This window comes from Agelaius tricolor, unplaced genomic scaffold (genome assembly GCF_023055355.1).
Source record: "Agelaius tricolor isolate 1412-34295 unplaced genomic scaffold, bAgeTri1.0.p SCAF_59, whole genome shotgun sequence".
Classification (NCBI taxonomy): Eukaryota; Metazoa; Chordata; class Aves; order Passeriformes; family Icteridae; genus Agelaius; species Agelaius tricolor.
The window spans coordinates 1939027-1949694 of NW_027269319.1; the positions used below are offsets into that span (position 1 = coordinate 1939027).

The window sequence follows — 10668 nt, forward strand, 5'->3', positions numbered from 1 at the left end:
GAAAGGGGAGTGGGTTCTACTCTCATTCCTTCTAACAGCTCTTACACCATGGCAGGGACTCTCAGCAGCCCAGGTTCCCCTTGGAAAGGCAGGATGCCGTGTTCCTTCTCACTTTTCAGGATTCCTCATCATTTACAAGCTTTACTCATACATTCTGAATGTTTTCAGCAAGATTATGAATCATATAAGAGCCTGTGATGAACTCCTTTCACTTTGTATCTGGTATTTCCTGCAGGGAGGGGATGGAGGAAGGCAGGAGATTCCCTGCTTCACAGAAGGGACACCCATGAGACAAACCTCTGACAGGTGCACCTTCCATGCAAATTAGGTTTACAGGGAAAACACTAGACCCTAGGAAGAAATGTCACAAATCAACAACTTCCCATTTTGATTTCAGGAGCAGACTTCAAATGCAGCCTCCAAGCACAGGGAGCACTGAGACTCTAAGCCACACGACATCTCTGCCAAAATTCCCAGCAGCCATGACAAAATGACTGCAGAAATAATGCAGTGTCCTGGCCCTCCTGATGTGTCAGGAATAAGCCACTGGGGATACAGCCAGAGGGACAAAAGTTGCTCTAGCTGAGCACATTTTGAAAGGAGAAGAAGGAAGAAATTGGGCGTCTCTACTGTTGAAGTTTAAAGCTTGTGAGAAATGTTTCCAAGAACTGGACAAAGAATGGGAGAACAGACAGACAGTACCAGAGGCAGGAGAACCAGAAAAATCAACCAAACAACAGCTTTAGTAAGAATTTGGGCATAACAAGATTCTTTGTGGTAAAGCTGCAGCAAAGGGAGATGAAAGTCCTTTTCTGAGAAGGGCAATGACAGCAATGCCTCAGCCTAGGGGAAGGTGAGCACATCAACCAGGGCTCCTCAGTGGAATGCTATTTCCTAAGGGTCTCCATGAGCTCTCCTTTCTCCTCTTCTGGATATTTAGATGTGTTTGTTTGGGGCTAGGGTTTCCTAGTGCACCAGCCCTCAGGGGTTCTTGGCCTGGCTCAGGAAGATCCCAGGTGCCTAAGGAGTTGCTCCACTGAGACTACAGATTCATTTCCTTGGCCTCTATTGGGCCTGGTAATTGGGAAACTCTTCCCTCCCAGGAGCAGTGCCATTCCTTGATGGGATTTAATTAGCAGAGCCCTCAAATGAAGCTCTCACAAATCTCTGCTGCAGCTCAGCTTCCATCCCACCAAGGCAGCACTTCAGCAGCATGGTCCCACCTTGGCAGTGTGGGAACACTGGGATGGGAAATTTCCCAGGGATGGGAAATTTCCTCTCAGGAACAAAGAACACATAAAAACTGAGGGCAAGACCCAAGGGACAGGGCCAAGAAAGGAAGCTGAAATAAACAGGGCGGGAGACTTTTTCTCCTTTTAATGCCTTTATAAAGGTGATCAGCTAAAAATTGGGAAGCTTCACAGGTCTCTCCCAGGGTGCCTTGAAGGAGAAGGAATGTGCAGCTTTGTCCACTGGGGACAGAGCTGGGGGTCCCATCCTCACAAGAGCCATAGGGCGTAACCCCAATTTAGCAACTCTCCAGTGAGTCCCACTCGGGGTCTTGGTTTCAGATGAGGTCTGCTCAGGGTGAGGGGCAACAAAGGTTCTCAGCATCTCTGCAGGCTCAGCACTCTGTTCCTCACGTCTAGACACCACTCTAATTTCCTAATTCTGTATTGGCTCATTGTTTTTGGGGTCTTCTTGGTAAGTTTGATGAGGTTCCCATGGCATGCTGGTCTCCAGGCTATTTTGCATTTTCTCTGATGCCCCCCCCCCCCCCCCCCCCCCCCCCCCCCCCGCCACCTCTCATCCCCTCACTGCCTGGGGAGAAGTACAGTTTAGCCCCAGGCAGGGCTTTACCAGTACAAAAGGAGCAATTAGTTACAACAGCCCGTGATTACAATAACAAAAGAGGTACAATTCCACCTTGGCAACAACTAGTCTGACTGGTTTTGTAACTCTTTTTCTTCCCAAAAGAAATTGGCAGATTTTTGTTCATAACAGTCCCCCCTCTTTTTCTTTGATCGAGCTTAAACTTAAGCTCACATCAACTTGCAATTCTTGACTCATGAGCTTCTTATTTCTTTATTTTTTTAAATAAATTTCTTGAGCACTCTGGTAATCATGATTATTCAACTTGGTTACTTTTCTTGGGTTTTTTTTTCAGGTTAGAATTTTTTGAGATTTTTAGCTTGGTCTGTAGGGCCAATACTATTATTTTAATGAAACAGGGAAATAAGCATAGTAAAAAGAACAATCTTCCAAGTATACACACAGTGAGGAAAACTACTTTTTCCCATACTTTTTTTTTTTTGAAAATCTATAGGTTATCTTACCAACTGGAATCAAGTGTAGGAGTTTGTTCTTGGTTATTTACATATGCTAGTTTTTTTTTTATTTCATTTGAGATGTTTTTAATGATTGCATTCTTTATCTTTAATACTGCTTGGAGTCTGATGATTCTGTTTAACATAGATATTGGGGTCTGAACTTACAATTTTGGATTCTGTCAATTTCTATTGCACTTTGCTTCTTCTGTTTAGTTTCTCTTAAATCATTGTATATAGCAACTCCTAAACTTGACCCAGTTTCTTGGTTTTATCATTCTAGCAGTGCAGCTGCCAGACCAGTCTCTTGACAATTTAGTGTATGCTGTAGTACTAGAGATCAAAACCAGGTGTTTAAGGCTCTCTTGAAATGTGTTAGTAGTTTCTGTTGGGCCTTCTCAATATCTACACAGTTCTTCCATTTTCCAAAAGGGGTTTATCCCTTTTTCAGTACACTCATAACATTCATATACTTCATGGTGGGTACACTTGTCTCTTTCTTTTCTTTTCTCTACAGACTCTAATTTATTTGGATCTCTTGGGATCCACCGGGTAGCCAAATTCTTTACTGCTAAATACTTGTTACAAACCACCTTTCTTACTGTTTTTACCATTTCTTTTCTTTTGACTAGATCTACTGAGCTTGCTTCAGCAGCATCACATTCAAAGCACAACCAGGCTTCTCCTATAGGGCACTCTCCCAGGAGTGGCTGCCTAAAAGTGGCAGTATTTGGGCTATCCCATACATTCTCTTATCTTCTTGATAAAGGACCAATTGGGAGAGGGTAACACAATTAGGGTTAGAATTGAGGTGGACTCTAGACAAGGAGCTCCCTTTTTCCTCCTCATAGAGGGGTTGGTAGCACTTCCTGCACGGCTCTCCTGGGCTCCCCAGAGCACCACCAGCAATTAGAGCCATCATTACTACCCTTCCCAAGAGTTCAGTATGGGTCATCTTGCACAGCCTGCCCACCCGGCCTGGCCTCTTGGGGAATTTTACTGAGAAGAAGCTTCCAAGCTCCTTAGAGTCCCTTCTACCTGCTTCTCTTGGTCTGTTCTCTACTAATTTTGGTTTCTCTTAGGGGAGTGCTCTTCAGAGGATTAACTTGGATTAATTTTGAACCAAATTGGGGTACTTAACCAGAATTACTTATTTAAAGTCTTAAACTTTTTACAAACTTATTTTACACACAGAACTGTCTTGAAACATTTTAAGCTATGTTATGGTTCTGATACCAAACCCTTTTCCTGTACAGTTCAGTCTTTTGACTCTTCCTTCTGAGAGTCAACTTTAAGTCTTTTGGTCCTTTTATAATGGTGTACTCATGTGAATTAACTTGTGATGTGGTTGACTCTTGTCCAGTCCCAGAGGTGAGAGTGGTGTGGACTCTGGCCCAATGCCAGAGGGAAAAACTGATGTTGAGTCTGGCCCAATGCCAGAGGGACAGTGGGGTGGAGTCTGGTCCAATGCCAGAGGGACAAACTGATGTTGAATCCTGCTCCAACGCCAGGGAGTGAGAGTGATGTGGAATCTGGTGATTTGGGTGGGTTCAACTTTTTTCCTTTGGTTTGCACAGTTGAATTAGCAGTGAGGAGTATCTGAAACATGCTTTCAAATATAGGCATTAATGGTCTGCTATTTTATGATTCTATCAAAACTCAGTTTCTTCAGTTAATGTTATGTATAATTGAATAATTTCTCTTTTTCTATAGCTTGCATGTTTCTCTCCTCAACTTCTGCATACTCTGTATTTTGCAGGGAGTTGTATTTCTGTTAGCTAACTTAACTCCAAAAGTGCTTTTATTCTCCTGTTTTTCTGTGTATTTAACTTACTGGTTTTCTGTTCTATTTTCAAGATCTTATCTATTCATCTCTTGCCTCTGTTTCTTACTTTCACTAACAGCTTAAATACTACTTTTCTTTCAACCCCTTACACTTAAAACAAATTTTTTCTCACACTATTTTTCAACACGATACACCTCCCTCCAAGGAGATGTGGTAAAACTTATAATGTACAAACTACATTATCTATACTTTAATTTGTCTACATTCACTCTCTTTTATTTCTCATTCACTTTCACACATTCCTTCACACCCTCAAGACACAAAGTGGATCCTTATTGCTAGTAAATCTCTGTGGCCTCCCCCTCACCTTGGCATTGGCCTCTAGGTCTCAGGATCTCTGGGCCTCTTGGAAAAGGGCTCTGACATGGGGTTGGCTCCGGTGCTCGTTCCCCTGTGAGGCTGTCTGTGTGTCACTCACACTCTTCAGCTATGGCCCCCTCACATGTCTGGGGAACACTGGCCCGGTGTGCAGGTCACACACACCCTTCAGCTAAAGCCCCACCTGCCTGTGGAACAGTAGCCTGGTTTGAGGTCACACACACCCTTCAGCTGAAGCCCCACCTGCCTGTGGAACAGTAGCCTGGTTTGAGGTCACACACACCCTTCAGCTAAAGCCCCACCTGCCTGTGGAACAGTAGCCTGGTTTGAGGTCACACACACCCTTCAGCTGAAGCCCCACCTGCCTGTGGAACAGTAGCCTGGTGTGCAGGTCACACACACCCTTCAGCTGAAGCCCCACCTGCCCAGGGAACACTAGCCTGGTTTTGTTTGTGACTCACTCTTACACACACAATAAGATAACAGTAAGGTACTTTTTACTTTCACATCACTTATTACAAGTTGAGATGTTACTGGCCAGTCCTGGTGCTATTGGATATCCTTCCACTCAGCCGTTTCTCCACAATAATAGCAGTGTTGTTCACTCAAAGGGACTTGAGGTCTCTCCATCCCTCTTGTGCCTGACACTACAAGAGGCCTATCCTTGCCTCCTCCTGGTGGGGGACCTGCCCACCCCACACTTTCTCTGGCTACTGCAACCATGATCCTAACCTTGGCCTTTGCTTTTTCGTCTTCCTTCCTTAAATACACCCTCAATGCTTCTCTTAATAGCTCATTAATGTCCTTCTCTTGCCAATCTTCAGTCTTTTCCAGTTTTCTCCGTATATCAGGCCAAGATTTGGTAACAAACTGGACCTTTAGTAGCACTTGACCTTCTCTGGTGTCTGGGTCTATTTTAGAGTACAGTTGGAAGTTCTGCTTTAGGAGATTAAGCCAAGCAGCAGGAGCTTCATCCTTCCCTTGTGCACCCTCAAATGCCAATTTGGTATTAGTTCCTTTGGGAACTGACTCTTTGATCCTCCGTATTATCAAAGATCTATATTCCATCATGGCCTTCCTCCCTTCCTCTTGATTAGGGTTCCAGCTGGGATCTATTAGTGGCAATTTTTGTTCACCTGATGGCACCTGGGGTCCCAGAGGGTTGTCTTTCTCCCAAATTCTTATGCCAGCCACCCTAATCATCTGGACCTCTTCTGGGGAAAATAAAATATTTAGAATGGAATTTATCTCTCCCCAGGTCTAGATATTTGGACCTAAGTATTGATCCACTTGGTTGACTATGCCCGCTGGGTCCTCAACTAAATGCCCAAACTCTTTCTTGAATCCTTTCACCTCAGAAGCCATTAGAGGAGCATTCACAAAGCCAACACCTCCCACTACTCCTCCCATAGGAACTTCTCTGAGGGGAAAAAGTCTCTCTGCCTTGGAGGTCCTGGATCTGGTACTACAGTATGGCCCAGACGCCAAAGTACTAATTTGAGAGATATGAGGATTACCCTAAACTTTCTGCAGATCAGCAGGTGTATTTGGTGGTAACTGTTTACCAGGCAAGGAGGCATTTGTGTCCCAACTAGGAGGAGGTAAAGGGACAGCAACGGGAGGGGGAGAAGAGCTTGAGTACATATTAAGTGGAGCTGGAGAAGGGGTGGAGAATGCAGCAGGTGGAGTAGGCACTTGTAGCGGTGCAGAAGGAACTGGAGGAGCCGAAGGGGGTGGTGAGAGAGTGGTTACTAGGGGAGATACTGGGAGATACCATAGGGGAAGCCAAAGAGGTAGAAGAAGGAATTTGAGAAGACGTTAATGAGATGGCAGCCGGGGGAAGAACCGGATCTGCCATTTGAGGTGCCCGAGGAAGAGGATTAAAAGGTGGAGGGGCAGCAGGAGGCAAATAATCCAGGGGGTCCCATTTTTTTCCAATTCTAGCATCCCCTGCTTCATTCCCCTCTTTCTTCTTCTGCACCTTACAAATTCGCACACCTTCATCCCCAGTAGCACTCTTTAACCAGCAAGCTACATACAATAATTGCTCAGGATTGGTATCCTCCCGAGCTGTCAGATAATGACTCAGTTGTTGACACATCCACTTGTCCCTTGTCCCACACCAAGGCCATCCTCCCAGTACCTCTAATTCTGGCCAGACTTGTACAGAGTAGTGGATCATCTTCACCTTATCTAATCCCTCTGTGGCCTCTACAGAATCCCATTTGTCTAACAGTTCCCCTAAGAGACTATTGGAAGGTATATTCCTCAATCTCTTGCCTGTCTTCTTACTATTACACTCTCCCATTTTTCGGGTCTCAACAGAAAAAATCCCAAAGGTGCCTCTACTGACAGGTAGTCTCAATAAAAATATATTTGCCTGACGCTCAGGACTTTACACTGAAAGAACTGTCTGATCTCTTGATTGCCCAACTTTACCCATGTCAGGTCTTATATCTATCAGGACTTAAAAACACGAAACCCTGGCGTAAGAGCCCAAGTCGTGCCTGACTCCCCTCTGTCAGGAAAAACAGCTGCCTGATTTCTAGTTTGCCTAACCTTCCAAATGTTAGCCCTGACCATATCAGGACTTAAAAACCAACCCCAGCTTCCTTCACTGGGATTTGTGCCTGACCCCTTTGTCAGGACTTGATTTGCCTGCAGGGCTTGTGAGCTTGCCCGAATCCGTCTCGGACTTGCAATCTGCCTGACTTCCCTCTGCCAGGACTTTTGGGGTGCGTGCCACTCATACACTATTTCCTCCTCACGCCCGGAGGGGGGGCCCTCTCTGCCCCTTAGGAGGCGACTCACTCACGCTTATTCCACTCGCTTCCCTCTGTTCCCGGCCAGCCCCCTCGCGGGGGTTCGGAACCGCGGTACTGAGGGCTCCACACTGAGGGCGAGGGTCCGAGCTGCCCGCTCTCGTCTCACTCACGCTCCACTCACTCGCCTCCTACTCCCGCCGCCGGATTTCTCACCGGTCCGGTGCTCCTCTGCGTCACTGGTCCTGAGCCGGTCTCTCTGCTCCTGATAGCCAGCTGTCCTGGAGGTCCAAGATGGCCAGTCCTGGTGTCCTCTTTGGGCATGGCTATCCCGGACGGGTCCCCAGCTGAAATAAACAGGGCAGGAGACTTTTTCTCCTTTTAATGCTTTTATTAAAAGTGATCAGCTCAAGGTTGGGAAGCTCGACGGGTCCGTGGTTTGCTGTCGCCACTCCCAGGGTACCTCGGAGGAGGAGGAATGTGCAGCTTTGTCCCTTAAAGGCAGAGCTGGGCGTCCCACCCTCATGAGAGCAATGGGCATACCCCATCTTTCCCCACTTTTAGATTTGCCATCCAGGGCCTTGATCTCAGTTGAAGTCTTCTGCTTAGGGCAAGGGGCACTAACGGTTTTCAGCATCTCTGCAGGCTCAGTACTCTGTTCCTTACGTCCAGACATCACTCTAATCTCTTAATTCTGTATTGGCTCATTGTTTTTGGGGTCTTTTCCGTAAGTTTGCTGGGGTAGCCTCCCATGGCATGTTGGTCCTGGTGGGTAATTTTGCATTCTCTCTGATGCCTCCCCCCCATGTCTCCTCCCCTCACTGTCTGGGAAATAGAACTATCAAATTAGCCTCAGGCAGGGTCTTTCCGATACAAAAGGAGCAATCAACTAAAAGGACCCGTGATTACAATAACAAACAGGTTATTGTAATAAAAACAAACAAACAAACAAACTTCACCTTGTCTGGCAACTGGTCCAACTGGTTTTGCAACTCTTCTATTTTTCCCAAAAAAAATTGGCAGATTTTTTATTTATAACACTGTGCACAGCCCGGCCTGGAGGCATTGGCCGTCTGGAGTGTGCCCAGGAGCAGAGAAAGGCCAAGGGCAGCCGAGGGCCGCTGGGCTGGCTCAGGATTCCTCCTCTTCTGCCGGCTGCCCTGCAACTCCTGGCCAAGGTCAGCAGTGTGTGCAGCACTCTGGGCACCGGGGCAGGGAGCTGGGCTGCTCGGCAGGCTGGAGCACAGGGCAGCCTCCTTCAGGCCCGGCACTTCTGCCAGGGGAAGCGAGGCCAGCATGAGGCAGGGACAGCTTGGCAGGGCACGTCTGCAGGAGCCAGCGCCTCACGCAGCTCTGGCAGGAAGCGCCTGCAATCCTGCAGTTCTGCACTCAGCCAGAGCAAAGGTGTGAGATGCAGAGTGTTTGGCAGAAATATTCAGGCCCACCAGGCCAGCCTGCTTTGTGTTCTCTGGCACACAGCGAGCGCTGTGCAATGCTGCTCTGAGCTGCTGGGAGAGAGGGAGTCAGGGATGTGCCTCAGGCTTGTGCTTGAGGAGTGAACTGATTTGGAAGGGGGCAGAAGACTTTCAGTAGGCAATTTGTGTTTTCTTCATTAATTTCTGAAAGAAAGACATAATGTGTTGCACACAGGTAGGGTTATTAGAAAAGAAAGTCCTTATAAAATCAGGCCTTGCTATGGTAAATTCCCAGCTTGCCTGTTAGGTCTTCTACGTGCAGCCAGCTAACTTCCCATGGGAATAGTCATGAGTGCAGTTAGCACAACAAGTTATTGTGCTAAGAAAACTGTTTGCATCTGGAATAAACAAGTCCCATGAGTGTCCACGAAAGAAAAATGTAATCACCTGAGTAAGAGCGTGTCTTAAAAAGAGAGAGTCTTAGCATGTACACACTAATACACCTTCTAAACAATAAATTGTGTGGCAAGGAAACTACCAGCCAGTTGGAGTTGAACATGAGGTCTGTGAAAACAGTATATAAATGAGTTATGTGAATAAAGAATTGGCTTTCCCTGCATGAAGAAACTGAGTCCCGGCTGCTTTATTGACACAGCAATGTGGCTTCACTCAGCAAGAGCACTTGCAGGGTGTATTGATGAAACGCTTGTGTTTGATTCCCAGAATAGGAAGGAGAGGCGTTAAGCGTAACAAACAGGGCTTAGTCTTGTGAATTCCTATAGCTTTAACAGGAGTGCTGAACCCTGTATTCCCTCACTGCAGTGCTTACTGTGTGCAAGTGGCTATCTTGGCCTTGAGAATAAGGAGAGTGGTCCTGCTAAGAAGGTAGCTGGAATGCGTTCAAAGGGAAGAAAGTATTTTAGGAGGCTCTTGGCCACCAAACGAGAGTTTGAGCAATGGGATTATTTCCGAAATGACTGTGTCAGGAACCGGAGTCGTGTCCCAGGCCCTGCCATGTTTGATCCATGTTTGAGCAGGTTGACAAGACAATGAAGAAAAATGTCTTGTTTAACAAGTGACCCTTGAAAGAGAAACAATCTATTGGTCAATCGGTGAGCAGTCAAGCTTTGAAAGGGGAACAGTGCATAATGGAGCCCTTGGTGGCAGGGAGTCATGGAGTCATCCTGAGCCATCATCTCACAGTCAGCCATGTGTGAGCTGATGCTGTAACTGGGAAAATGGCACTCCTGAGCAGGAGATACAAGGCCTGGTTCTGAGCTGGAAGGGTGAGAAGGATGAGATGCACACTGTTTTGATCCAGGGGATGTCCTGGAAGTGCACTGCCTACCTGCCCCTGCTGCCGAGCACCACGCTCCGTAGCTCCTTCTTCTGCTCAGTGGATTTTTGGGAATCCAGGGGTTGGTATGTATTATTTGCTACTGCAACTAATGGAATAAATTTGCTTTGCAAGCCCAGTTGTGTCTTAGGTTCTTTTGTGCATGGGTCTCCTCCTGAACCTGTGGCAGTGATCACCAGGGACCTACAGGACACTCCTACCCTGATGCCAATAAATTCTGAGAAGTGATTGAAATATGTCAATAAATCTGGGGTAATGTTTAGCCTGTGAGTTTCAGCAAAGTATTGAACATGTCTTAGTTCCATGCATACAAACTGGTAGGTGAGATTGCTGGCTGTGCAGGCCTTAGGGAAGAGGTTGCCTATGCACCCAGCACTGAAATAAAGTGATGCCTCCTTTCTAACGCTCAGCTGGCAGCAGGGATCAGGCCCCGCTTGGAAACTTTCATTTTGGCAACTTCTGTTAGCAGGTGAGAAAGGTCAAAATGAAAGCTTTTCCAGCTGTTTTCCTCTGGTTGATCTTTTTAGGCACCAAAGCTCTGTGCCACATGTGGCCTGGGTGTGTGCACAGCAATGCAGCCCCCACAAATGCCTTGGTTTGCCCACAAGTTGCCAGTTTGACTGCTTCCAAAGGGGAAGAAAGG

General features: G+C 46.7%; 1 pseudogene; it reads left to right on the forward strand.

Annotated features, from left to right (window-relative positions):
* The window catches only part of LOC139605102 (coiled-coil domain-containing protein 171-like), a 202883-nt pseudogene that overhangs the window by 126927 nt on the left and 65288 nt on the right, over window positions 1-10668 (forward strand).